Below are 3,264 nucleotides of genomic sequence, written 5' to 3'. Positions count from 1 at the left end.
TATATATATTATATAATTATTTAATCTCAAAATTTAAATTAATAATAAAAAATACATAAAAAAATTTTGGTTGTCCACAGTATTTTCTAATCCGACAAGTCAAAGATTAATCTGTTGTAGATATGAGTTTCAATTAAATATCTATCGTTGGCTAATGGATTGATACGAATCTCAACACTTACTTAAGGCTGCGTTTGTTTATGAGAAGATGATAGGACAAGACACTGATAGACAGAGACACAAAATTTTGTGTTCTTGTATTCTGTTTGGTGATAAACTAGAACAAATTATGAAAATCCAATTTATTCTCATTTTTTTCATTCAAAAATTTGAGATGAAAAATATAATAATAAAAAATATAATTATGAAAAATTAACAAGAATAATGAAAGAAAAAATGAAAAATAAGTTGTGTCCCTTGTTAGTGTCTCCGTGTCCTTCCTGTCAGGATGGTCACAAAATACACTAATTCAGTGTCTCTGGACACATTGTCTCTGTCCATATCTCTTCTATCAAACACGGTTTTATATCTCTGTGTCCCTATCCCAGTGTTTTATCTCTGTAAACAAACGCAGTCTAAACAAACAAGTGAACTGACCACTCGACCAACTTAATTAAAAAAACATAAATTAAATATATGGCAATAAGTAGCTGGAGCCTGCACCTATGTAGCTAGGGTAGCTGTGGAAGCATATGTTATTAACAGTTACTATATATGTATTTTTCAGCCTTCACAGCAAAGCCACAATTCCTTCCTTTAGCTCTTTTTATTCTTCCAAAATTTATTATATCTAACATGTTTATTAGATTGAACCATTTGCTATTTACTATTCTTTTTGCTACTTATTTACTATTTACTATTAGGTCAGATCATCATAGTGAATAACAAAAATGTAAACTTTCTTTTCTCAAACCTTATTATTTTCAAAACCATATTTTATATTTGTAATGCGTTTGTATTTTTATTCACAATGTTTTCAACTATAATAACTTGGTCAAAAGTTATATTGAACGATGGTTAATTAAATGGTAAAGTACACGTCTTTTGTAATACGTTTTACTTCTTTATTTGTAAAACTATATATATAGTTCGTTCTCCATGAAATTTAGAGTTTATGATACTAAATATATATATTTTATAATAAAAAATACTAAAAAATTATTAAAATTTATTATTTTTTATTATTATTTGACAAGTAATAATTTGTATTTATATTTGTAGGTATTTTACACATAAAAATTAATATAAATTGTATTCGTATTTATTAGAGTTTGTACAAATAAATTAATACAATTAATAACTTATATTCATATTTTTTATAATTTGTACATATAATTTTGGATCAGTATTTGACAGTAATAATTTGTACTCATATTTATAAGAATTTATACACAAAAAATATATATTTTATACTTATATTTATCAAAATTTACATACATAAATCAATATAATTTATACCTATATTTTTTAAAATTTACACATATAAATAATAATTTAGTATTTTTGATGACCAAAATTATAAAAAACGGATGACCACGTAGAAATTTTCGTTTATAATATCAATCAATTTTAAGGAACGTATTATTAATTACTTAACCAAAAAATTAAGCCATTATATAAAGACAAACAAATAATAATAATAATAATAATAATAATAATAATAATAATAATAATAATAACTTTCTTTAGAATTTAAGATTAATTTTTATATAAGTTAGGTCAAAGACTAATTTATTATATATCAAATTTTATTTAAAAATTTGTCATTAAAAAATAAATCACTGTATATATATATATAAAGTAAAATTTAATTTGAACCATTAATACTTACTTAAAAAAATAAATGAATTGACCATTTGACTAACTAATTTAATTAAAAGTTACTAAATTAGATATATACAAATACTAAAATAATATAGAGTTTTACTAGTTATAAAGCGTCGTATATAAACAAGAAGAATATAATTTATTTGCTTGAGAAGGTTGTCCACTTTATATGTATCTTTATAGTATTTGAAATATTAGTCATTAAATTTTCGACTTAGTAAATACCTTTATGTTTAACCAATATATATGTTAGAATATATTAGGATCAATTAGTTTTTATTATAATTATTTAGCATATCTAAATATTTATTATACGATATTATGTCTTTATTATTTTGATTCTCTTAATACCTATAAATATCTTTTAATTTAATATTATATTATTCTAGACAACTTAAATAGATATAAATCTTTTTTTATTGTTCTCTCTTGCCTTTCTAACAATATATAAAAAATGAATTAATATAAAAAGAAATTGTAATAGTAAATATGTGTATAGGCTATGTGGAAAAATTTTAAGTGTACCGAAAACACTGGTATTCCAATTGTTTTAACCGTTAATTTTAATTAATATATTATATATATTTTTTATAATTCAAATCAACGATTAAAATAATTGGAACACTGATGTTCTCGATACACTTAAAACTCTTCCTATACTAAATTAAAAGTATTACTAGAGCGGGCTCTGAGAAAACCGTTGGGCTATGTTTCTGTTAGGTCGCTTTCTAAGGCTTGAATTACATAGCCCTCTACTAAAGGGTTAAGTAGGACACTAGCTAGCTAGATGCTACAACTTCAATTCAATTCCCTCTTTCATTTACTCGTCATGCATATATATGTTTAATACATAACCATAGGCATAGCCATAACCCATATGCATGTGTTGCTTTTTTGTTTCTCTCTTTTGTTGCTTTCCATCTCACTGCAAATAATATATTTTGTAAGACTCTAATTATGATCCACTCATCTGCCAAGCTGTATTGCCCTCACTATATATCATATGCCACTATCTCCCCCCTTTAATTAATTCTCATTTTGTACCTTTTCATTTAATTATTACTTTACATCATCAATACTCTTTACTCTTTATATACCAAGAGTATTACGTGTTTTAGATGTTCATTTTAATTATATTATAAATTTTATGATTGAGATTAACAATTGAAATTATTGAAATATTATTGGTATTTTAGAATATTTAAATTTTTTCTAATGTTATATATACTTATTAATTAATTTAAAAGAGAAGATAGTAATATAATTGAAAGTATAAAAAGGGTGCTAGCTAGGGGGCTCAACTACAATTTTTCAAAACTTTCTAGGATTATATTATCTTAACGTTCAATAATAGAACTTATTTTTATTTATTATGTAAAATATTTTTATATCTGTATGGACCATTTTATTTTGTGAAGCTAGCTAATAAAAGATGTC

Source organism: Arachis ipaensis, chromosome B2 (genome assembly GCF_059453495.1).
Source record: "Arachis ipaensis isolate K30076 ecotype BB chromosome B2, ASM5945349v1, whole genome shotgun sequence".
NCBI lineage: Eukaryota > Viridiplantae > Streptophyta > Magnoliopsida > Fabales > Fabaceae > Arachis > Arachis ipaensis.
This window is presented reverse-complemented; position numbering follows the sequence as displayed.